This window comes from Anomaloglossus baeobatrachus, chromosome 4 (genome assembly GCF_048569485.1).
Source record: "Anomaloglossus baeobatrachus isolate aAnoBae1 chromosome 4, aAnoBae1.hap1, whole genome shotgun sequence".
NCBI lineage: Eukaryota > Metazoa > Chordata > Amphibia > Anura > Aromobatidae > Anomaloglossus > Anomaloglossus baeobatrachus.
Genome location: NC_134356.1, coordinates 250,919,798 through 250,946,746, shown reverse-complemented (window position 1 = coordinate 250,946,746; position 26,949 = coordinate 250,919,798). Strand labels below are relative to the sequence as shown.

General features: G+C 45.6%; 1 protein-coding gene across 3 annotated transcripts in view; it reads left to right on the top strand.

Annotated features, from left to right (window-relative positions):
• Window positions 1-26,949, top strand: part of MGAT4C (MGAT4 family member C) — a 235,212-nt gene that overhangs the window by 126,557 nt on the left and 81,706 nt on the right. The window lies entirely within an intron of this gene.

The following is a 26,949-nucleotide window of genomic DNA, read 5'->3' as shown; positions in this document are numbered from 1 at the left end:
GTATTTGGAGAAAAAAAAAGAATAAAAAAAAATATTGGGTCCATTTTATAAACCGGTGGTGTTTTATCAGGGAGAAGGGGCAGCAGTGAAGCAGGGTCACAGGAGGCAGGGGTGGTACTAGAGTACTACAATGCTGCAAGTGGTACAGAGGGGGGCCCAGATACTCACTGCTGAAGCTGCTCTGTGCGGGGCTGGTGACCCGGCTCTGCTGCGCGGGGCTGGTGACACGGCTCTGCTGTGTGGGGCTGGTGACGTGGCTCTGCTTTGTGGGGTTGGTGAAATGGTTCTGCTGTGCGGGGCTGGTGATGCGACGCGGCTCTGCTCTGCACAGGAGGCATTGAGTCATTCTGAAGATGTCTGCTGAATCGGCATGTGTGCTGATGAGAGCTTGAGCTGAGAGCTCCACCTACACACACGCTGACTCTAGGCGCCATTATTTGAAACCCTGACTGCCGACCACCAACATTTTCAGAATGACCGCCCTCCGCGCAAAGCAGCTCCGTGTAGAACAGAGCAGCTCCGCATAGAGCATAGCAGCCCCACAGAGCAAAGCCATGTTACCAGCCCCGCACCGCCCAATGTACAGAACAGCGCCTCATAGACCAGCATGGGCAGCACACTGCATAGCATAAGGGTAATCCTGCCTCCTTTGACCCCTCTTCACCACCCCCTGGTAAACTACATTCGGATTTTAAGATGCACCCCTCATTTTCCTCCCAAATTTTTGGGAGGAAAAGTGCGTCTTATAATTTGAAAAACACGGTAATTTTATATTTTAAAAGACAGGTCTTTTATGAACGTATTTAATTTTTTTCAATTTCTTTATTTTTAATAGCAGGTAAGAGGTGTGATTCAAATAGTACTATTTTTTATATTTCTTAAACCTTTGTTTATTTTTTAGTAACCTCAGGAAACTTATATATGAGATAATCCAATTGCTTGTAGTATATACTGCAATACCACAGTATTAGAGTATATAGTGGAAATCTCAGTTTTTATTGAAACTTGTGTATCAAGATCGCTGTGATAGAGGGCTTCAGCAGCTCCCCAGCAAAATGGTAACTCATGGATGCCAGTATGTGCAAGTGTAAAGCCTGCTTTACACATTACAATTTATCGTGCGATCGCATTTGTGATCGCACCCGCCCCCATCGTTTGTGCGGCACGAGCAATTTGTTGCCCGTGTCGCACAATGTTGTAACCCCCTGTCACACGTACTTACCTTCCAAATGACGTCGCTGTGGGCGGCGAACATCCACTTCCTGAAGGGGGAGGGACTTTCGGCGTCACAGCAACGTCACACAGCGGCCGGCCAATAGAAGCGGAGGGGCGGAGATGAGCGGGACATAAACATCCCGCCCACCTCCTTCCTTCCTCATTGTCAGCGGCCGCAGGTAAGCTGCAGTTCATCGTTCCCGGGGTGTCACACGGAGCGATGTGTGCTGCCTCGGGAACAATGAACAACAGAATGTTCGATTTTTAGAAAATGAGCGACGTGTCGGCGATGAACGAGAAGGTGAGTATTTCTGCTCGTCCATAGCTGTCACACGCTACGATATAACTAAAGTATGCCGAATGTGCGTCACTTACGATGTGACCCCACCGACATCTCGTTAGATATATCATAGCGTGTAAAGCCCGCTTAAGAGATCGACAGCAACATTTAAAAGGTTAACAGTCATGGGCAGAACTCAATTCTGTTAGAGACAGCTGCTGGCTATTTAATTTAGCCAGCATCTACTGCTTGTGGAGTGGGCTCAGATTGACAGATATACCCATCATGGGGAATTATAAGGTTAATATGGTCATGAGCTTTAGATATGTTAATTGAGTATAGGCTACATTCCTAATAGTTATAGAGAAAGTGATTGCATTGCCAATTCATGTTTTCCACTCAATATAATATCTACAGAGGCACCAAAATGAATCCAAGTTTTATCTTAGGAAGGTTTTTGTTTTTAGGATTTTTAATATACTTTTTTTTAGGTAACCTTAAGGCAGACTAGTTGTCATAGGTTGTGATGGGGTAACTATTAACAGGTGAGCTCAAACTGGTCTTCATGCTAAGGAAACCCTAACTGACCCTGATCCCAAATGTACATCTGAAGGTGACAATGTTTGCGCCGCCTTCCTTACCCTAGCTGCTGAACAACCCTGATCCAGTGACTCCCCTCCCTCCACCCAGGAGAAAGCCAGGACAGGAGTGATTAATCCCACACAAATAGATGGAGAAAACCAAAACTCAAACTCGTAGCAATCACTCAGAAGTATAGAAAATACATGATCAGAAGGAAACTAAAGGAAGGAAGGAAATAATCAGAAAAGAGAATTTCCACAACACACCAAACAGCACACACACCTTAACCAGCAACTGGATAGCAAAGCAAAAGAGCTGGAATCGCATAAAACTATAATCGGCATAGGAAGTCAGGCTCTCCAGCATCCTAAAAGGGTGGAGGTGACTGTGATAAGTCTCCTGCAACATGTGAGTCAAGCAGCAATCCGCAGACCAACAGAAAATAACTCCTGCAAGCCCGATTGCCAATAAGAGCACAGCTGGTCGATGCCCAAGCCTTTCTGGGCAACTCCAAAGCAGCATGGTGGGGAATGTCTGACTCTCCTGTGTGAACAGCGTCAGATGTAGTCCTCACACTTGGTGAGTTTTGACACAATGTGACAACAATTTGGGACAAGTCTTACTACTTGCTTACTATGCTGAACGAGAAGTAAATGGAATTATAGCTTAGCGTATCTGCCAGAAAAAAGTAAAAAGTCTAGTTATAAATCTAACCATTCAGTCTTTGTCTACTGAAATGTTTCAGGTTGGCACAGTCGGAAATACAATATCTGGCAAAACATGACTAATATACTTTTATTGCTGCTGACTCAGCTTATTCTAACAATAGCATTGTCACCGGAGATTATTGGCTCTGTGGCTAGCTTAGTGGGGTCTCTTTTCAGCTGTGATGTCTTTTGATTTCCTCACTGTGAAAGCTGTGCTTAGCGGAGAACACAACTGATTCTGGCAATATGCCAATTTGAACGCACATTCAGAAGACAGAAAATAATTGCCACATACACCTTTCATGCAACAATCATTCCAGGACAAACTTGTCATGCTCACCAGCATGGCCAAGGGCACAGTTGGTTAATTTTCCACACCCTGCTACTATGGTTGGTCATCATAATCAGCTTTGTCATTCTTGTCATTTTCCCTTGTAATTGTAAGCCTCATTCTTGGTCTATTTGTGGGATAAATCAAATTATCCTTACACATCTATGTGCTGTGGCTTCCCCCCTTCATCTATTTCCTGCTGCATGTAACATAGACCTTCACAGTCCTCAACAGCCACAGGACACAGATGAACATGTTTTTTTTCTCCATCTCCTCTTGAACTCTGTTGAGTGTTAATTCCAAGATACATATGGAGGGGTAAAATCGTTGCTGTGACTGTCATCCCTATTGACAAATTTTGTAGCTTATTCAAGGGGCTTCAGTAGGCAACACATATCCTTCATCAGATGCCAATAGCAGATCTCAAAATAACTCATGCTTCAGTTTAGGTACTGCATGATATAGTCCATCACCAAAAGCTTTAAAGGGAACCTGTCAGGCCCTTATGCCCTCCAAACCAGCTGCATTAATATCTGTAGGACTTATTTCCCTAACTAACCAGCCCTGTATAATGTTTTTAACTTAACTCAATGTTTAAAAAAGGTACTTATAAGCTCTGGTTTTCCGATGCTTAATAGAGCTTTGACTAGTTGATGAAGCATTAATTCTCTGTACTAATCTGCCCTGTTTCCATGTTATCACACCCCTGTGAGCCTGATAACATGATTTCCACAAGGCGGTGTAATCACCAGCTCCTGGAAATTTTGGGCATGCAAGCAGCTAATTTTGGCAACAACTCTGGACTTTTGAAGCCGGTGTACAGTTGCTGGCTTCAAGGATATGCACTGTGAACAATTGAAAGAACAGCTTTTGTACTTCCGATCATTCACAGGGTGCCTCTCTGAAACCGGGATGCGTACACCAGGCTTCAGAGTCGCAGTGACGATGCCAAAATAAGCCACGCACATGTACGACGTTTCCAGGAGCTGGTGATGACACTGGCTTGTGGAAATCATGTTATGATGCCCACAAGGGCGTGATAACATGGAAAGAGGGCCGGCTAGTCTGGGAAAACTAACATTCCATTGACTATTCAAAGCTCTTATTAGTATAGGAAAATTGTAGGTTATAATTGCTTTTTTAAACATTGGGTTATGTGACTAAAATTATACAGGGCTGGATATGCAGGGTCACACAGATGTGAATGTTGCTGGGTTGGAGGGCATAGGGGACCTGCTAGGTTTCCTTTAACTGTTGCCTGGCAATAAAAACAGGTGTAGTTCCCAATTGTGGAGGACAAATCAACTATCCTGGTTTCAATGGTGTATCACTTTCACTGAAAAGATTCAACTCACAACTTTCTCTGAGACAGATTGGCAGCTGCGTATCTTCCTGTAAGGTAGGAAGACGTCATTTCTCAAAAAGTAGCAGACTCAATCATGGCAGTATGGCAGTAACTTCACCAGTAATTTGAGCAGTTTGTTTAGTTTGCACATAAGTGTATGACTGGGAGCATTGACCTATTTCTTTGACATTCAATCGGCCACAGATATCTAACAGTGCAACATAGGGTAGGAGGAGAATGAGTACATATCGTACAACAAGCAGTGCTGGATGAACATAATAATGATCATGATACTGACCAAGTACTACTTGAAAATGTGGTCTTTTTTAAGCAGATAAATTCCATTTACCCCAAAAAAAAATTCCAGGCATAAATACATGGCAAATAGCCAGCTTATCTATTAGAAAGCTAGATGGTTAAAGTCTAGTAGTACCATAAGCTCCCAGAACAAAATGTGAAAAACCACAATTCCATCAGCATCCTCTTCTAAAAACACAAAGTCTTTAGTCATTGCATATAAACTTTAAACAACTTGCATTTTGGAGTTCACGTGATTCATTACCTCCAATATAAGACACACAATTCTTAAGTGTCAAAAAATAATTCAAAAAAGCATAAATACATAAATAAAACACAATAATTATATATATATATATACATATATATTCCTAATGACATATAATGTTATATTTGACAGTGTAGTCAGGGTGTAAATCTACAGGGTGTAAATCTACAATTCCCAAATAAGTAGCGTTTTCCTGTAATTTCCATCTTAATTTCGTTTATATTGCATATGTCAACATTTCCTCTCTGTTTTTTAATAAAATGCTTTGGGGATGTGTGGCGCCCTGGACAAGCCAGGACGTCACAGGTACTGCAACAACACACCCCGCACCCCGGTTAGGCACATCAGCCGCACACACAAATCCTTGTTGCCTCCCTCCAGGGGCTGATGTCCACACCAGGTGGGGTGGAGGCAGGCGGTTGGCCCCACCCACTGAAGAGTTCACAGTCCTGGAGGCGGGAAAAGGAAGTGAGTTCAGTTAGGGGGAGCGAAGTGAGAGGAGTGTGAAGGAGTAGAGGAGCAACTGACTGCCGGTGTCCGGGTGCGTGGCCCGGGCACATACAGCAAGGTTGGCAGACGGTGGTGACCGTCTGCAGGCGAGGCCGATCGAAGTGGAACCGTAGGACCGGGGTTGGGCGGTGGCCCGCCGGTACCGAACCGGGGAGCGAAGAGAAGCCAGCACCATTCGGCAGGGCCTACGGACCCCGACCAGGCTTGGAGTTGCCGTTAAACCGGTCAAATCCGTCAGCGACGGGAACCTCCGGGGTTTCCAGCAGTAAAGACCCGACTGAAGGCAACCGTCCAAACCGTGAGGGAGATAAAGCTACCGCCAGAGCTTGAGCTCCCAGGGCCAGAGCCTGCGGGCATCGGAAGGGCTCCCTTAGCCAACATATTGCTGGGGAGCGGGCTATCAGTGGGAAGCCATTGGGGCCGAGAACAGAACACTGGTGCAGGGAGAGACAGTTACCGCCAACCTACCGGGAGTGACCGCCGCAGCCGTCTGTGGGACTCGTCCATCCAGCCGTTAGTTTTACCAGAGACTCCATGTGCGTTACTGGCTGAGTAAGTACCACCATGCCTTCTGGCACTGCGCTGCCCCGCGACCCTGCACCCGGCCAGGCCCCGCAACCCACCTTCCGACCTCCACCACCGGGCCCCGGGACGACCAAACCCCCCTACCCATGAAGAGGAGAAAACATCTCAGCTGCTCCCTGTCAACGCTCCCGGGATCCCCGTACAGAGCAGCGGTGGTGTCCCAACCTCACCACAAACCGTGGGTGGCATCACCGACAATATCCCTAAACCAAAACACCCCCCTTTCACTCAAGGGCGAGGAGCGACGCTCGAGTCCCCGGGATCCGGCCCACCGCTCGAGTCACCGTCCGAGCGAGCAGTAGCAGCCGGACCCGAGCAGTGGGTGAGCACAGCGCCCTCCCCGCCCGCGACAGATGCAATATATTTAAATACCAGTTGCACTCTTGGGGTGCATTCTCACGATCAGTGTTTGCAGCGTTTTGGATGCTGCATGCTTCAGTTGCATCCAAAGTGCTGTGTTGTACAGTACAAGCACAGTGGATGAATTTCTATAAATCCCGTGCCTACTGTGCTTGTGTTTTCCACAGCAAACACTGACCTGCGGTGCGTCTTTCCAGATTGCAGCAGGTCAATTGTTTGCTGCAGAGTCATATGCGTCCTCCGTAGGGAGAACACAAGCGAGAGACCGCACAGCACTGCACCCTGATCGTAAGTACAAGAAGCTGTGGTCTCCTGTATTCCCCTGCAGAGGAACCGCTCGGCCCCGCAGGTCAGGAACCCCTGCATCCAGAACGCAGTGAGTCCTGATCATGTGCACATACAATTATATTGCAGTACCTTATGAGTGTATCTTTACTGATTGGAGCTGTTCACGTCCCTTTCTTCATCACTGGTCCAGATACATGGGTGGGTTCTCACAGCCACTATTCATCTCTATAGATTTCCCTCTTCTCTGTTTTTCTATAGTACATCTTAAGATAGTGAACATAAAAATAATCAGATATGCTATCTTACCCTCAGTCTACTGGCTGACGAAAAAAATGACCCCCATACTGTCTCTCCTATGATGATGGGCCTCTACACTCTCCTCCCCTATAAATGATTAACTCTACACCATTGCTCTTTATATACTTTGACCACCACACTGTCCTCCCTTATGTATTATCAGCATCAAACCATCTTCACTTTTGAATTTTGACCACTACCTATCCTCCTTGTGAAATACAACTGACACACCATCCCACTTTTGTACTATGAAAGCCACACTGTCATCTATTTACTACAAATTCCACACCATGTTATAAACTATAACCTCCGCACTGCACACTTGTAAATTATAATAAATTCTACCCAGTACATCATCCATTCTCATGAATTATACCTGCCACACCGTCCTCCTTCATGAAGTATGGACTGCACTCTCTCTCCACTCTCCTTATCTCCACATTGTCCCTCCCATGTAGCCTGCTCTCTATACTGTGCTCCGTCTTTACACATCCTCTCATGCTGCACCCTGTCCAAACTGTGCTCTCTTTTGATACTGTCTCCACCACACTGACCCCATCCCATAAAGTGTGCCCTCTTCATAATGTCCTCCCACTCATGATGATCCCTCATTATTCTATGCCCTTTCATACTGTGTTCCTTATCCATACTGTGCCCTCATGCTATCTCTCCCTCTTAATACTAATCTTCAACTCTACAAAATATATATCTTCTCGCATGTTCTGCATCTTTACTGCTATTGCAGTAGCATCCACAACTTGAAGAGGTGACCTCAGCATTTTGCATGGATAAGCAATGTGATTATTAATTTGCACGTCGGGTCACTGACTGGTGCTCCTCTGACCCCAAAGACCTGGCGGGCTCGCATGTTCAATTGTGTCATAAATATGAAATTACAAATGAATACAGCTCCCCCTCCCATCTCTCCAAAGATGACAATTTTGATATTTGGTGATAGACTAATAAAACAGCTTTGCAAAAATGAAAATTTTTGAAAGATTTAATCAAATGTATATAAACAAAAATCCCACTATTTACCAAAAAGGATGTTACAACAAAACTAAGTAAATGCATGTTCAAAAAACCTACACCTGCAATAGACCAGCGTATTCATGATTAGTGTTGAGCGGATCCGGATCGGCAAAATGCAGATCCGCACGTTTGAGCACCCGATCCGAGTCCGACCCGGACGCAGGATTCCGGGTGCACGATCCGGATCCGTTTTTTTTTTGTTTTTTTTTCTCCTCCCTCTCTCTCTCTCTTTCTCTCGTCCCCGAATTCCACTCCCCATTCACATATATGGGGCTGAACTCCGGATCGGATCCGGACTTCTTTCTCAACCCGCCGGATAGCCGCCGGACCCAGATATTTCACTATCCGCTCAACTCTATTCATGAGCATGTGCTGTACATGTTTAATATTGGTATTTTATAACAAGTCTGCAAAAAATGTAATGCTTTCTAAAACACATCCACTTTGTGAAATAGACACTTGCTTTTAAATTTGGAATGTTGAGAATTTTCTTTTGTCTTTATTGCATCAAGAAAGAACAAAAAAGAAGTTATTAAATTATTTTACTGCACCATATCAGTTCAGTCACACAGACAGTGTGCAGGTCATGCACATCCCTATTACTTTAATCCATGTATTTTTTTTGCAGTCTGAGACCACCACTCCTATTTTCTATGTTCTGTAGTACTGCAGTTCTATGTCAATCTCTGTTTTATTCAAATTGTCTCTCCAGGGAGGAAAGAGACGAACTCTAGCGCCACCTATTGGAAGTAACAATCCTAAAAGTCAAAAGTGACCCTTTAATGAGCCTTGTCATATGACTTTGGATTTATACCAGATCTAGTTGATCTGATATAAATCCTAAGGCGGGCTTTGCACACTACGACATCGCAGGCCGATGCTGCGATGCCGAGTGCGATAGTGCCCGCCCCCGTCGCAGCAGCGATATGTGGTGATAGCTAGCGTAGCGAAAGTTATCGCTACGCCAGCTTCACACACACACTCACCTGCCGTGCGACGTCCCTGTGGCCGGCGACCCGCCTCCTTGTTAAGGGGGCGGGTCGTGCGGCGTCACTGCGACGTCACACGGCAGGCGGCCAATCAGAGCGGAGGGGCGGAGATGAGCAGGATGTGAACATCCTGCCCACCTCCTTCCTTCCGCATATCCTACGGAAGCCGCAGTGAGGCCGGTAGGAGACGTTCCTCGCTCCTGCGACTTCACACACAGCGATGTGTGCTGCCGCAGGAGCGAGGAACAACATCGGACCGTCGCGTCAGCGTAATCATGGATTACGCCGACGCTGCACCGATGATACGATTACGACGCTTTTGCGCTCGTTAATCGTATCATCTAGGCTTTACACACTGCGATGTCGCATGCGATGCCGGAAGTGCGTCATTTTCAATTTGACCCCACCGACATCGCACCTGCGATGTCGCAGTGTGCAAAGTGCCCCTAAGTCATATGAAAAGACTCGTTTAAGGGCCACTTTTGACTTTTAGGATTGCTACTTCCAATAGGTGGCGCTAGAGTTTGTCTTCCTCCTCTTTGCAGAGACAATTTGAATATTTCTCAGAGGGGCTTTGCAGCTATAAGACTCCTCACTGGCAGCCAGATTGGTTTGTTAGGTCTCCACAAGGAGAAAAGTATCCCCTTAGACCCCACTATAGCTTCTCATATGCCAGATCAGATCCAAAACTTTGCACTGACGAGGGGCAATCATCCTGAAACACTGTGTCTGCAAATTGAGGTTCTGATCTGGTATAAATCCTAGGTCATATGAAAAGGCTTGTGAAATGGTCACTTTTGACTTTTAGAATTGCTACTTCCATGGGTGGCGCTAGAGTTCGTCTCCTTCCTCCCTGGAGAGATAATTTGAATATTTCCCAGAGGGGCATTGCAGCTATAAGACCCCCTCACTGGCAACCAGACTGGTTTGTCAGGTCTCCGCAAGGAGAAAAGTTTTCCCCTTAAATCTCTATTTTAGGCATTTCTATCCCTATCTACAATAGTAAGCTGTGGGCTCTAACTTCTTATTCCTAGGCTTGAAAACTCTAAACTGGCTGCTACTTTTCTTGTCCTCAACTTTTATGCTGGCTGCAAAAGTCCCATGATTGACTATGATAGTCCATGTGATGTAATAGCTGAAAGGCATTATTGAAAAGCTTGCACAGCTGGCCCTACATCAACTGAGCTATTTCCCTGGCTGATGCAATCTTTTTTTTAGTGATTCGCACAAATCAAATCTCATATTGTTCAAATTTGAAAATCCTGTGAAATTCCCCTCAAAGTCAAATCACAGTGAAACAATTTGATCTCTAAAGCTGGTGCACTTCACTTTCTTAGGAACTATGTTTAAGGCATTTGAAGGAACAGAAAATGGAAAAGAAATTTCATTCTTGCACTCATATTGCGATACAAAGAGGAAACCGTTCTACATGTCACCTATCTACCACTGACAGAAGTTTTGCGAGCTATAATCTGCTAAAATACTACCTTGAAAGTGTTAATCAATAGAAATGTACAATATATATATATATATATATATATATATATATATATATGTTATACCACATTTATATCATATGATAGATACTGTTCTATATTGAATAAAGTAATTTGGGATTTTCTGTATGGTAGCCGTGGGACCTGACAATCTGGATCGCATGCCTAGCAAGCATTAAAGTCCGCTTTACACTCAACGACATCGCTAACGAAATGTCTTTGGGGTCACGGAATTCGTGACGCACATCCGGCCTCATTAGCGACGTAGTTGCGTGTGACACGTACGAGTGACCGTCAACAATCAAAAATACTCACCTTATCGTTGATCGTTGACACGTCGTTCTTTTCCCAAATGTCGTTCCTGGTGCTGGACGCAGGTTGTTCTTCATTCCTGAGGCAGCACACATCGCTACATGTGACACCCCAGGAACGACGAACAACGCCGTACCTGCGTCCTCCGGCAACGAGTTGGGCATAACTTTCATGCGGCTGCTCTCCGCCCCTCTGTTTCTATTGGACGCCTTCCGTGTGATGTAGCTGTGACGCCGCACGAACCACCCCCTTAGAAAAGAGGCTGTTCGCCGCCCACAGCGACGTCGCTAGGAAGATAAGTATGTGTGACGGGTACTAGCGATATTGTGTGCCACGGGCAGCGATTTGCCCGTGACGCATAAACGACAGGGGTGAGTGCTTTCATGAGCGACATTACTAGCGATGTCGCTGCGTGCAAAGCAGCTTTAGGCTTATGGTCTGTGATTGTTAGGTAGTAGCGCCAACCAGTCTATCATTTTTCTAACTGGTACTGTGAAAAGAGGAATGTGATTGACAGCAGTTTTGCATTTCCCATTTAAAGTAGAATTGGCAGCCACTGTGTATACAAGCAGATAAATCAAGAACTGTCAGTTAGAGTTGAGTGAGTACCTAACTATTCATACTTGCTATACTCATAATGAGTACTGTCTAATACTCATGTATTCATTCCGAATAGCATGTGCAATGTAAGTCAATGGGTAAAAACTTGCAAAGTAACAAGTAACCCAAATTCCGCACTATTTGGTACTCGCACGAATAGTATGGCATTCGGGTTACTCGTTACTTTGCGAGTTTCCCCATTGACTTGCATTAATAGACTTATTAGTATTCGTTATGAGTATAGCGAGTAAGAATAGTTATGTACTCGCTCAACTCTACTGTCAATCACTGCAAGGGGGGTGGGGCTGATGCAGAGGCACTTTTATTATGAATTCTGAATCTCATGGACATATATGTTTGTGCATCATTTTGTATACTAAATGTGTCATTATAATAGGGGCGGCATGGTGGCTCAGTGGTCAGCACTGCAGTCTTAGGCTATGTGCGCACGTGTGCGTATTACATGCAGTTACGCTGCGATCTGCAGCGCAGTGTAACTGCATGCGTCCTGCGTCCTCTGCACAGTCTGTGGAGATTGTGCAGGAGCCGTGCGCATGTGGCATATTAGAACGCAGCGATTCAGCTGCTGCCCGAATCGCTGCGTTCTAAGAAGTGACATGTCACTTCTTCCATGCGGTTTGCATGCTGTCTATAGGGAGAGGCAGCATGCAGAGCGCACGTTCTCTGCCGGCACCATGCACTTCAGAACGGAGTTTTTCAGCTGTGCTCTGAAGCGCATCTTTTAGGTGTGGTGCAGAGCGCACACGTGTGCACATAGCCTTATGGCGCTGGGATCCTGGGTTCGAATCCCACCAAGGATACCATCTGCAAGGAGTTTGTATGTTCTCCTCATATCTGCGTGGCTTTCCTCCAGGTACTCCGATTTCCTTCCACACTCCGAAGACATACAGATAGGAAATTTAGATTGTGAGCCCCAATGGGGACAGTGTTCTTGATGTATGTAAGGTGCTGCGATATATGTTAGCGCTATATAAAAATAAAGATTTATTTTTATTTAGATTTAATATGCCCACTCTATTTTAAATGTAACACTTGTGATGACCGATTTGCTTTAAAGCGCTGTCTAAGTTACATATTTATTAATGGAGTTGTTCACACTCATTGAAGCTGCAATTGTATAATATAAAGAAGTGAGTTATACTTTTCTTTACTTACAAAATCAATCCTGTGCATTCTGTACATATAAAGCAAGTTATACAAAAATGAATTGGCTATTGTAACAGTAGGCAATGTCTCAATAAAGTGAAATATGTTTAATATCATCATGACAAGTCCAATTTATCTTAATTTTAAAGAGATTGTATTAAGACAAATGTAAGATAGTAACATATTGACCTCAATTTTACTAAAATTCTAATTAAAGTGTCTTTACCGCTAAGCAAGTGCTACTAGAACAACATATCAACCTCTCCTGTCCCTGCGGAAAATGACTTAATTACATCCGTCCAGCTCAGAATTTAGATATTTTCTAATGAGTCTTAGATAGTGTTTGCTGTAGGAAATAGCTCCATGTGGATTCTTTGCCGCACAGTTATCCTTAGAATAATGATAGGAAATCAAATAAACTTGAATTTCCTTAGGAATGTGCACAAAATATTGCTCATAATATATACTTAGAAGGCGACAGTTACTAATGTTATCAGCTGCAAAATGTTCACTTACTTCAGTTTAAATTAAATCACTCGGAATATAATGAATACTTTAAGCTGTGCAAGAAGCTTTCACTACAGAAACATATTCTCCAAAGACTGAAACTTGAGTTGAAAAATAATTTAACTGCTTTGGAGAGAACACAACAAATCTGGTAGAGATATTGAGAAAGTGGATTCTGAGCACTGAACTGTTATAACAAAGCAACATGACAAGCCTTGGTACCAGTCTATAGAGGTTACAGAAAAGTGTTCCACTTGCAGCTGGCTATAGAATACTTTCTGATTTTATGCTCTGTTTCAACTTCTCTCCTAGAAATTGAAGATGAAATAAGTTAAAGAATAAAATACGGTTCGTTTTTCCAGCCATTTTGTTGCTCGAATGTTTTTTGAAAAAATTAAGCACATTGATTGCAAAAGAGTTGTGTGTCTACAACACTACTACAGACCAAAGTGTGTCTTTGGTTACAGGTTGACATTCATTACATAAAACTTAATAATGCATCCTTATTTTAATCTCTGAAGGTATCAGATAAATAGAGTCTTATTCTAGAGACAGTACTAAAAGTATTATCTTTTTGATGACCTAACAGCTAAGTTCCTGTCACCGGTATGTCACGGGTGACAGACAGTCATGTTGTTTCTAGCAATAGAAGATTACAGTGTTTGGCTGCCCAAAGTGCTCCCTGACTTTTTAATTGTTCCTGCTGTTAGTATGCATTGTACTAGGTAGCTTTCCTGCTGGGTGTTCATCTCTTCCTCTTTAGGACCCAGCAGAGTTCTCCTTCCATCCAGCTACTAATTATCAGTATTCTCCATGTGCTTAAATACTCCCTACATTTGTGCTGATGATATTATTTAGTTAATTTAAGCTCTGGTTGCAATCCGACGGTTTGTCCTCATCTGTAGTATTGTTGCTGAAACTTTGCTAAACTTCTACCTGAGTCATCTATGGATAAGTAGTTTATGCATTTTTTTCCTGTATGTCCTCCTTGTGTTTTCTATAGTGTTTAGTGGGGTTGATGAAGAGCTCATCCTACTCTTTCCCTATTGAGGGTCCAGAACTAGGAATACCTAGGGTCAGGTATCCGACTCAGCACATAGGTGCGAAATGTATCTAGGATGGTGAGGGACCCATGGCACAGCGTTGGTTTGGTCAGGGGGTCACCATCTCCCCCTTCCCTACACACAGGGTTTCCCTTCCCTTCCACCGTTTGCTTGGTACTTCCCTGTACCTAGTGTGACAGTTACCTGGTTATCTCATAATCATGCACAGTCATCTCTAAAGAGTTACAATACAAAGGTGTCCTTCTTCTAAATCTCCTGTATTCCATTGTGCAAGTCAAAGATCTAAAACAGCCAGCTTTAGCCAAAAAAGAAATGCACACACACACAAAAGAAAATGGGCAAACTGTATCCAAAGTGTGAATATTTTGTGTGACCACCATTATTTTTCAGCACTGGCTTAACTCTTTTTGGTATGGAGCTCACTAGAGCTTTACAGGAGTTACTGGAATCCTCTTCCATTCATCAATGACAACATCACAGAGCTGGTGGATATTAAGGACCTTTCGCTCCTCGAGCTTTTGTTTGAGAAGGCCCTACACATGCTCAATAGGGTTTAGGTCTGGAGACATGCTTTTCCAGTTAAGCACTTTGCACTTAGTTTCTTTAGCAAGACAATGGTGGTCTCAGAGGTGTGTTTGGGTTTTTATCATGTTGGGATACTGCCCTGCACGCAAGTTTCTGAAGAAAGGGGATCATACTATGCTTGAGTATGCAACAGTATATGTTGGCATTCATGGTTCTCTTAATGAACTATAGCTCTTTACAGCAGGAAGCACTCATGCAGCCCCAAACAATGACGCTCGCACCATCATGCTTGACTGTAGGTAAGGCACACTTGTCTTTGTACTCCTTATATAATTTCTACCACACAGCTTGACACTATCTGAACTAAATAAGTTTATCTTGGTCTCATAACACCACTGGACATGGTTCCAGTAATCCATGTCCTTAGTCTGCTTGTCTTCAGCAAACTGTTTGTGTGCTTACTTGTGCATCATCTTAGAAGACTCATATTTCTGGGACAATAGCCATGGAGAATAATTTAATGCAGTGTGTGTAAAATGGTCTGACCACTGACAAGCTGACGACCACTCCTGTAACCTCTGCAACAATTCTGGCAGGACTCTCTAATCTATTTTGGAAAGACAACCTCTGGATATGACGCTGAGCATGTGAACTCAACTTCTTTGTTCGAACATGTCAATTCCTGTTCTGAGTGGAACCTGTCTTGTTAAACAGCTGTATGGTCTTGGCCACCATGCTGCAGCTCAGTTTAAGAGTGATGGCAATCTTCTAAAAGCCTATGGTATCTTTATGTAGCAGAAGAATTATTTTTTTTCAGAGCTTTCTTTGCAAAGAGGTGTCATATTAAATTTCCAGTGACCAGTATGAGAGAGTGTGTGAGTAATAACAACAAATATAACATACTTGCTCTCCACTCACACCTTGTAACAGTAATGAGTTACATGACACCAGGGAGAAAAAATGACTAATTGGGTACAGTTTGACCATATTTGTTTAGGGGTGTCATCACTTTGGTTGCCAGCAGTTTAGACAATAATGGCAATGTTGAGTTGTTGTACAAGCTGTACACTGACTATTTATATTGTATCAAAGTGTCATATCATCTCTGTTTTGCCATGAAAAGATAAATATTTTTTTTTCAAAATGAGACAGGTGTACTCACTTTTGTGACATACTGTATATTCAGTGCTTCTGATGTGAATGACAGCTTGAAATGTGTTTTGCCTACAATTAACAATAATATATTGAATTAGTATTGTAAAATAAAGTGATCTAATAAAAATTCACAGATAGATAATTGTGGATAGTACACATCTTTATTTCAGTGAGGAATGTATCTGCCATTATGCTGTTCATATAACTACTAGAAGGTGGCCCGATTCTAACGTATCGGGTAGTCTACCATGTCTATGCAGGTTGGCAGATTGAATAATAAGGTAATGAATGGACTGGATGGGTTAGGTTTAATTTAGTATTCTTATAATTGTTTATTAGTTTTAAAATGACAAACAACAGAAGGAACAGTTTTAATAGATGTCTAATGTTTAATGATGTCCATGGCTTGTAATGAAAGAAGGCCATGAACAGTGAAAAGTTAAGTAAAAATATTTTTGTAAACCACATTTTGTGTGAAGACCTTTTCCCTATCTGTAAATAACTTTCCTTGTAAAGGGGTGTCAACAACTTGCACTTTGACGTTGGATCTCATTGTCCTGGTATGTGGGCTGATGCTGTGATGTGGCCCAATGCTGGTATGTGCCCCCATCGTGGTGCAGCCACCATCCTGAAATGTGCCCCCATCCTGCGGGGTAATGTGTGCGGGGGTCGGAGTGCGGGGGGGAGCCGAGCAGGGCCATGGCGCTGAGGACGTCAGTGCATGGCTGGGGACAGGTGACTATTCGTGTGTGTATGTGTGTGTGTGTGGCGCTGAGGACGTCAGTGCTGGGGGCTGCATGGCTGGGGACAGGTGACTATTCTTGTGTGTGTGTGTGTGTGTGAGTTCAGTGTATACATGCGGAGGGCGGAGTGTAGGGGGGTGGAGCCAAGTGGGGTAATGTGGAGGCGAGCGGGGGGTATGTGTTGGCTGGGTTGCCGGTGTGGGCTCCCGGGGGTGCAGCACTCACCGGGGAGTCGGGGCTCCATGTGTGTGCGGGGAAAAGTGACGGGCGTCATCCTGTCAGCCCGTAGTTTTGGCTGTTCAGTTAGCTGAGCCGTTGGTCGCAGGCTTTTTAGCGCGCGTGGTCTGGCGACGGTTGTCACTGTAATAACGTCATTTTGGAGCAAGACAGACAGACAGACAGAATAAGGCAATTATATATATAGTAGAAGGTGGCCCGATTGTAACGTAGTGGGTAGTCTAGAATGTGTATGTAGGTTAACAGATTGAATAATTAGGTAATGAATGGACTGGATGGGTTAGGTTTAATTTAGTATTCTTATAATTGTTTATTGGTTTTAAAATGACAAACAACAGAAGGAACAGTTTTAATAGATGAGTCTAATGTTTAATGATGTCCATGGCTTGTAATGAAAGAAGACAATGAACAGTGTAAAGTTAAGTAAAAATATGCTGATGCTGTGATGTGGCCCAATGATGGTATGTGCCCCCATCGTGGTGCAGCCACCATCCTGACATGTGCCACCATCCTGCGGGGCAAGAGTGCTTTCACACTGGTGTTCAGCGCAATCCACCCCTATGGAAAATAGCGCAGTCCGTAAACACACTGCGCTATTCTTCATAGACTTGTATTGACGACGTACTGTAACGCAAGTGTCTGCATTGCATCCGCTGGACGACGCGGAGTCATTATTTTGACGCATCGTCGAGTGGAGGGAACGCTACATGTAGCGTTTTTTGGGTCGTTAAAATAACGCACATTGACAGATTCCGTTGGAATCCGCCAAGGTGTCTAATGATTTCCTATGGTGGCGGATTCCGCCGCTATGCACTAAGCGGCGGAATCCACTGACAAATTCCATCACGTCCTACTGAGCATGCACAGCATGTCCAGCAGAACGATCTAAATCATTTAAAATCACTCCTGGTCTCTCTCCCCCCTGTCCCACCCTCTCTCATATTCATTGATCACCGGCGCGGCACTGCACGGCTGACACAAAGCTCCGGCAGCATTTCCTCTTTTGAAAATGCTGGCCACTCATTATTTAATCTCGTATTCCCTGCTTCCCCCGCCCATCGGTGCCTATGATTGGTTGCAGTCAGACCCGCCCCCACACTGAGTGACAGCTGCGTCACTGCAACCAATCACAGCCGCCGGTGAGCGGGTCTATATCGTGCAGTAAAATAAATAATTAATTAATTAAAAAAAACAACGTGCGGTCCCCCCAATTTTGATACTAGCCAAGAAAAAGCCACACGGCTGAAGGCTGGTATTCTCAGGAAGGGGAGCCCCACGTTATGGGGAGCCCCCCAGCCTAACAATACCAGCCAGCAGCCGCCTGGAATTGTCGCATCCATTAGATGCGACAGTCCCGGGACTCTATCCGTCCCCTCACGACTTGCCCTGGTGCGGTGGCAATCGAGGTAATAAGGAGTTAATGGCAGCAGCCCATAGCTGCCACTAAGTCCTAAGTTAATCATGGCATACGTCTCCCGAGATACCTTCCATGATTAACCTGTAAGCTAAAGAAAATAAACATATATATACCAGAAAAAATCCTTTATTTGGAATAAAAGACAAAAAAACCCCTCTTTCACCACTTTATTAAATCCCCAAATACCCCTCCAGGTCCGGCGTAATCCACTGATGTCCCACGACGCTTTCAGCTCTGTTACATGAAGCTGACAGGAGCGGTCGTAGAGCACGAATGCTCTCTATCCACACAGCAACTGAAGTGAGCCACTCGATCAGCTGTGCCCTCATTCAGGTGACCCGCAGACACAGCTCTCGGGTGGAGGACTGCAGCTGTGGCCGCGGGTCACCTGAGTAACGGCACAGCTGATTGCGCATCTCACTGCAGTTACTCAGGGGATTTGCTGTCACCTCTCTCTCTCCTTCCCAGCGAAACATAAAAAAAAACGCAAAACGTTCTTTTACAGGAATCTGTTACTTTATTAGCTCACTATTTGCAACGCATCCATCACATGCGTCACACAACGCACTGTGACGGATGCCTCAAAATGCAAGTGTGAAAGCAGCCTAATGTGTGCGGGGGGCAGAGTGCGGGGTGGGTGGAGCTGTGTGGGGCCATGGCGCTGAGGACGTCACTGCCGGGGACTGCATGATTGGGGACAGGTGTTTGAGTGTGTGTGCGTGCGTGTGCGTGTGTGCGTGTGCGTGTGTGCGCGCGTGTATGCGTGTGTGCGTGTGAACATGCGGAGTGTGGGGGGGCGGAGCCGAGGGCGAAGTGTCAGGCGTCGTCCTGTTGACCCATAGTTCGGCTGTTCAGTTAGGCTCCCTGCACATGTATCCAGAGTAAATATCGAGTAACTAAGCAAAGCGCTTTGCTTGGTTACCCGATATTTACCTTGGTTACCAACGTACACTGCTTAGTGCTGGCTCCTTGCACACGTAGCCAGGGTAAATATCGGGTAACTAAGCAAAGCGCTTTGCTTAGTAACCTGATGTATACCCTGGTTACGTGTGCAGGGAGCCTTAGCTGAGCAGTTGGTCGCAGGCTCTTTAGCGCAAGCGCTGTGGCGACGGTTGTCCCTGTAATGACGTCATTTTGGAGCAAGACAGACAGACAGAATAAGGCAATTATATATATACTAGAAGGTGGCCCGATTCTACACATCGGGTATTCTAGAATTTACGTATTGTGTAGTTCATGTATGATTTTTGTTATATATATATATATATATATATATATGTAGATGTTGTTGTGTGTAGTTACCAAGTGTTTGTGTAGGGGCTGTACATGTTCTGGGTGTTGTCTGGGTGTGATGGGGGTGAGAGCAGTGTTGTTTGTGTGTTGCGTTGTTTGTGGAGCGCTGTGTGTGTAGCGTTGTGTGTGTGTGTTGCGCGGTTTGTGTGTGTGTGGTGTGTTTTGGGGGGAGGTATGTTTTGTGCAATGTGTGTGTTGTGCGGTATGTGCGTATATTTGTGTGTGCAGCGTTGTCTGTGTGTGGGTGTCTGTGTAGGGCAGTTGTTTGTGGTTCCCAGTGTGTGTGTGTGGTGTGTTGTGCAGTGCGCGCGCGCGTGTGTGTGTGTGTGTTGGGGGGAGGTGTGCACTTCCCATCGTGCTCCATCCCCCATGCAGCGCACTCCCCATCGTGCTCCATCCCCCATGCAGCGCACTCCCTATCATGCTCCATCTCCCATCCTGCGCACTCCCAAACGTGCTCCATCCGCCATGCTGCGCACTCCGAAACGTGCTCCATCCGCCATGCTGCGCACTCCCAAACGTGCTCCATCCGCCATGCTGCGCACTCCCAAACGTGCTCCATCCACCATGCTGCGCACTCCCCATCGTGCTCCATCCCCCATGCTGCGCACTCCCAAACGTGCTCCATCCGCCATGCTGCGCACTCCCCATCGTGCTCCATCTCCCATGCTGCGCACTCCCAAACGTGCTCCATCCGCCATGCTGCGCACTCCCAAACGTGCTCCATCCCCTATGCTGCGCACCCTCCATCGTGCTCCATCTCCCATCCTGCGCACTCCCAAACGTGCTCCATCCGCCATGCTGCGCACTCCCAAACGTGCTTCATCCGCCATACTCCGCACTCCCCATCGTGCTCCATCCCCCATGCAGCGCACTCCCCATCGTGCTCCATCCCCTATGCTGCGCACCCCCCATCGTGCTCCATCTCCCATGCTGCGCACTCCCAAACGTGCTCCATCCGCCATGCTGCGCACTCCCAAACGTGGTCCATCCGCCATGCTGCGCACTCCCAAACGTGCTCCATCCGCCATACTCCGCACTCCCCATCGTGCTGAATCCCCCATGCTGCGCACTCCCAAACGTGCTCCATCCGCCATGCTGCGCACTCCCAAACGTGCTCCATCCACCATGCTGCGCACTCCCAAACGTGCTCCATCCGCCATGCTGCGCACTCCCAAACGTGCTCCATCCGCCATGCTGCGCACTCCCAAACGTGCTCCATCCGCCATGCTGCGCACTCCCAAACGTGCTCCATCCGCCATGCTGCGCACTTCCAAACGTGCTCCATCCGCCATGCTGCGCACTCCCAAACGTGCTCCATCTGCCATGCTGCGCCAGCATCAGCCTCTCTACCCGCAGCATCAGCCTCTCTGCCCCCAGCATCAGCCTCTCTTCTCCCAGCATCAGCCTCTCTCATCCCAGCATCAGCCTCTCTGTCCTCAGCATCAGCCTCTCTGTCCCGAGCATCAGCCTCTCTGTCCCCAGCATCAGCCTCTCCTCTCTGTCCCCAGCATCAGCCTCTCTCCTCCCAGCCTTCCCCAGCATCAGCCTCTCTCCTCCCAGCCTCCCCCAGCATCAGCCTCTCTCCTCCCAGCCTCCCCCAGCATCAGCCTCTCTTCTTCCAGCCTCCCCCAGCATCAGCCTCTCTCCTTCCAGCCTCCCCCAGCATCAGCCTCCCTCTCCCAGCCTTCCCCAGGATCAGCCTCTCTCCTCCCAGCCTCCGTCCTCCCAGCCTTCCCCAGCATCAGCTTTCCCCTTCCAGCCTCCCTCAGCATCAGCCTTCCCCAGCATCAGCCTCTCTCCTCCCAGCCTCAGCCTCTCTCCTTCCAGCCTCCCCCAGCATCAGCCTCTCTCCTTCCAGCCTCCCTCAGCATCAGCCTCCCCTTCCCAGCCTTCCCCTGGATCAGCCTCTCTCCTCCCAGCCTCCTTCCTCCCAGCCTCCTCCTCCCAGCCTCCTTCAGCATCAGGCTTCCCCTCCCAGTCTCCCCCAGCATCAGCCTCCCCCTCCCAGCCTTCCCCAAGATCAGCCTCTCTGCTCCCAGCCTCCTCCAGCATCAGCCTCCCTCTCCCAGCCTTCCCCAGGATCAGCCTCTCTCCTCCCAGCCTCCGTCCAGCCTTCCCCAAGATCAGCCTCTCTGCTCCCAGCCTCCTCCAGCACGCCGTGCTCCTCTGGCGACACTCACACACACGATCGCATCCACTCACACACACGATCGCATACACTCACACACACCCGATCCCGACACTCACACACACGATCGCATCCACTCACACACACGATCGCATCCACTCACACACACGATCGCATCCACTCACACACACCCGATCCCAACACTCACACACACCCGATCGCATACACTCACACACACAGACACTGACGATATCGCACATACGCGCTCACAGTCACAACATCCGGAGATACCACATGCTTCTGGCCATGTGATCCTCCGTCAGGTCCTGGAAGGTCACAACAGCACAGTATCGAGGCCGAGAAGCAAGGGATATCGCCGGATGCTGTGAGTGTGTGGATGCGATGTGATGTGTGTGTGAGGTATGTGTGAGGTGTGTGTGAGAGTGAGTGTGAGAGTGAGTGTGAGCTGATGTGTGTGTGTGTGTGTGCGTGTGGATCTTCCGCCGCTACAGGACCTCGATGCGCTTGTAACCATGCCAACGTATCCCGTCCCCCGCTCGCACGGGAGCCCACACCACTCCCGTGCGAGCGGGGGATGGGGGATGGGGGGGGGGAGTACAGTACTCACCCCCCTTAACAGCCGTGTCAGTTCGGGGAATGCGCGGGGGGGGGAGTACAGTACTCACCTCCGTGACAGCCCTGTCAGTTCGGGGAATGCGCGGGGGGAGGTGGGCGGGGCCAGAGCTAACGTGCGTTGTGTGAGGGGGCGGGGCGTGGCGTGGCCGAATTGCCAATGCCTGCAGGGTGCCGGGGCGAGAGGCCAATCTGTGGGGGGGGCGGAGGCTGGGCGAGCGGCTGGCCAATCCGTGTGGGGGCGCAGCCTGGGCGAGCGGCCAATCGGTGTGGGGGGGCGGGGCCATGGCGAGCCCAGCGGCCAATCAGCTTTGTGTCACCGTAAGGACACAATGTCACCGGAAGGACACAATTTTGAAGCATGACAGACAGACAGACAGACAGACAGACAGAATAAGGCAATTATATATATAGATAGCTAGATAATGGTAAAATGTTGAATCTACTGCATATACAGTTGTGCTCAAAAGTTTACATTAATTAAATTACTTTAGTAAGGTAACTATTTTTAAGAAAACTTTTAAGGGTTATTCCCATCTCCAAGATCATATCTCAATATGTAGTAGGTGTAATAATACTAATATAATACCTCCAATTAGAAATGTAATATAGTTCTCCTGATATAGCCATGTTACCTCATGTGCAGGGTATTAGAATGGCTTAGGTATCCATGATTATGACAACTAGCAACTAAATGCCTGTCACTATATGTGTGTAATATTATTATTATTATATAGGGAGGGAGTATGTTATGAAAAGAATGAGCATTGTTATGATCTGGTAACTGTGGACGATCATGAAAAATCCCATTAATCAGGAAAAATCAAAACCACAAGAGTAGTTGGAACGTGAGCTGACTACAATCCCCTATCTATCAGACAACACTAGAAGTAGCAGTGGGATGTTCCTAACACACTTAGACTCCTCGTCACTGCCTGAGAAACTTGCTACACGTCAAAGATAAAAATGAGGAGTCCTAACTTGTCTCTGAGCAGTCCCCAAAGAAAAAGCAAGCCCCAACATGCAACAATGGTGATGTAAGAAACACAATACACAGATAGAAAATATAGATCAGCAAAGGTGAAGCCCGACTTACTAGATAGAACAGGACAGATAACTGATTGCGGCCAGCAAAAAACCCTGTAAGAAAATACCAATCTACTGATAATAAAAAATATTAAGACCACACGTACTCTCCCCCACTATATAAGGTACTCCTGTACTAGACGCTTTAAACAGAACTGCAGATATAATGAGAAGAAACAAAATCACAGAACAAATAATCTTCTAAAGTGCAAATAATCCAAACATGAACAGAGAGCAAGCTCCCTTTCTTGCTGGAAGAACTGCCCTGCTCATAAAAAGCAGAGAGACAGATCCTCATAAACAAGAAACCAAAACACAGAACAAAATGCAATAAGCAGAAACACTCTTAAGTGCAAATCCAGCAACTAAACACAGAAACAGTAAACTTATCTGGAGTAAATTCAGGCACCAAATAAATGTGAAAAACAGAAGGAAAAATTCCCAGCCATCTTCAGAAGCAGGCAGGAACACTTATCACCGGCAACCACCAGGCACAAAATGCACTCCTAAATAAACTAGGTTGATCTGCAATACGATTTCCTGGATTCAAAATTAATTCCATCACCTGTCTCAATCACAGATTCAAACTCAGCTTCACTACCATTCCTGGCCACCAATGAATTGTGATTCCGTCATTTTTTTTTTGCAGTAGGAAAAATAACTTGATGATACTCATTATTTGTATTTTTTTATATTTTTTTTTAAAGCATTATTTAATATATATTGATTGTGAAGGACAGGTGCAGCTGTGCAGGATAGGTGGCACTTGCCTGCAAAAGCAGCAATCAGTGTTAGCTTTGATTGCTGCAGTTTACCCACTTATATGCAATTTTTTTTTTTGACAGTGGCACTTGAGTGGTGCGATCGCAGAGGGGCATGTCTTCCAGCCTCCATCAGCACTAGGGATCCTTTTCTGAAAGTCCCTATCTGCTATTCTGCTATCTGAGAGATCGATATTTGTAGTATGTACTGCATAGCTGAAAAATTGAAAAACATTTTAGCATATAGTATACGCTGGCTCAAATCTCCTATTAAAAAAATAAAGAGAAACCATAAAAGTGCAAATATGCCCAATTTCCCCCATCCCCCCCCCAAAAAAAATGTTAAACATGCATATTCTCTACTACCACATCCATAAAAGACATCTATTAAAATATAAATTTGTTTAACCTTTAAGGTAAGAGTCATAAAAAAATGAAATTGCATTGCTAGGACAGCCATTTTTCAGTTAGTATACCTCCCACAATATGTAGGCAGTGGCACCCCAACATTGTGCCAATAAAAGCATGACATGCAAAAAGCATTCTTTCATGCAACTTTATCGATGTAAAAAAAATAACATAATTGAGGGTCTCAGAATATAAAGACATAATATTATGTTTGCATAATGAACACTGTAAAAAAAAAAACTGAAAAAAACAAGGATTTGTGTTTTTCATCATTTCATCACAATTTCATTAGTTTTCCTGTTTTTCGGCACAATAAGGCTGCTTTCACACCTCCGGTTTTTGCAATGCGGCACAATCCGGCACTTTGCAGGAAAAACGGAACCGTTTTTCTTTGCTGCCGGTTGCGTTTTTCCTGCATAGACTTTAATTAGTGCCGCATTGTGCCGCATGGGCTTGCATTCCGTTCGTTTTTGCCGCATGCGGCAGATTTAGCCGATGCGGCGGCCAGATGGAACGTTCCCTGGCACGTTTTTTGCTCCGGCAAAAAAAAATGCATCGAGCCGCATCCTACCGATGCGGCGCTTTTTCCAATGCATCCCTATGGATGTCGGATGCGGCGCGATGCGGCAAAAACCGGATGGGCCGCATTTAAAAAACTTATGCAAAAGATGCGGTGTTTTCACCGCATCCGTTGCATAGGTTGCACAGCCGGATTGAGCCGCACCGCTCAAACCGGAGGTGTGAAAGCAGCCTAATAGTGTGAGGCAAAATTACAACCTGTCCCAAATATAAGTTTTAATGTGTCAATGAGAAAAAAAAAAACATACGGGCACTTGAAAGAAGAAAACAATGAATTGCAAAAAATGAAAGTTGCTTAAGTGGCCCATTTTAGTGATGTTTTTCACTAAGCTTATCAGTCATATATCAGCTCACATCGATGCGAGGCTTGAGAGCCTTTGTTAAGCCCCCAGCTACCATCCCCCTTTCTACTGTAAAAATTTTTAAATTTTTTTAAAAAAACTTAAATGTTTGAAAGTTGAGGATGTTACAACCTGCTCAATTCCCATGCAATATTTTAAGACCTTGTGTGGGAAATACAGTACCACCCACCAATGCCATAAATGTATGGCACAACTGATTAGCTTTTATGGGATCGCCTGCTAAAGTGGATTCACTGAGACAAAGTGATGCAAAGCAAAAGAATAGCTCAATGAAGGGCAGAACACCAGGGTATGCAGGACACTAGATGGAAAGCGTAGCTGCCATCATTAAATGATGCTGGAGGGCAGTTACACGCAGGAAAAGTAAGAAAATATTTGCAGTCCAGAACTTGCAGCTAGAAAATGATTAATTGCAGATATGGAATTCCAAACTTGCAGCTTGAGTATGGTTAACAGTTGGATGGTAATGAAGTATTTACAAACTAGTAACTTGCTTGCAAAGACACAGTACACTATTAAATAGCAGAGATGTATTGGAAAACTGGTAACTTACAGGGATGTGTCTTAGGGCTCGTGTGAACGTTGCATAATTGCATGCATTTACGCTGCGTATTGCATTGCGTCCCCTACACAATCTTTGTAGATTGTGCATGATACGTGCGCACGTTGCTTTTTGAACGCAGCGATTTGGATGCCAAAATTTTGACCCAAATCCGTGCGTACAAAAAAGCAGCATGTGAATTATTTGTGTTCTTTGGATGCTGCTCCCATTCTGTCTATGGTGGGGGCAGCATCCCGAGCGCATGAATACAGCATTTATTCTGCTGAAACACTGCATCCATTACACAGCGTTTCTGCAGCGATTTGAAGTGCACATGTGCTGTCAAATCATTGCAGAAATTTCAGCAGGTATGTGCGAATATAGCCTTATTGATAGCAGAAACTATGCTGTGAACAGCACTTAGAGAAAGAAGTTGATAATCTGGAATATTGTTTGCAGAAAGGTATGAACTTGGAAAAAATGCTTTAAGTAGAATGGATGTTAGGAGTAGAAATCCAAACTCGGTGCTGGACAGGTGAGTAGCATTGGCATTTACAAAACTATGCTTACCTTTTTATGTTATTTTCTTCATTTATAAAGTTGAATTATTGTTATTACAGATCCTTTGACATCTCTTTTGCTGTCCCCGCAGCTTTTTGATTCAATTTTTGCTGCAATATTCTGCCAGGAGGTGTAGATTGGATGCAGAAATATGGTGTAAGGGGTACTTTGCACACTACGACATCACAGCTGCGATGTTGGTGGGGTCAAATTGAAAGTGACGCACATCCGGCGTCGCAGGTGATATCGTAGTGTGTAAATCCTTTATGATACGATTAACGAGCA